This window comes from Pteropus alecto, unplaced genomic scaffold, assembly GCF_000325575.1.
Source record: "Pteropus alecto unplaced genomic scaffold, ASM32557v1 scaffold335, whole genome shotgun sequence".
NCBI lineage: Eukaryota > Metazoa > Chordata > Mammalia > Chiroptera > Pteropodidae > Pteropus > Pteropus alecto.
In genome coordinates this window covers 1,095,906-1,096,191 of record NW_006436757.1, presented here as the reverse complement: position 1 = coordinate 1,096,191, position 286 = coordinate 1,095,906, and positions in this window count along the sequence as shown.

Genomic DNA, 286 nt, shown 5'->3' with positions numbered 1-286 from the left:
GTCAAGAATAAGGGACAAAAGGTTCAATTTGGTTGAGTCAGTTTCCAGCAGACGATTCCCTAACCCAGGTCTGAGGACATGGAAGACCCCCCACCACCATCCCAGACTCTGAACTTGTTTGCCCCAGCCACTGAGCTTCTCAGTACTTCCCACTCTGAGGTGAGATAAACGCTGAATACCAGAGGAATCAAGCCACCCAAAATATGCTTATGGGGGAGAAAGTCTCCCACATCCCGTCCCCTGAGTCCCCCCACAGCCCCCCGCTCTCGGCTGTGGCCTCAACCCC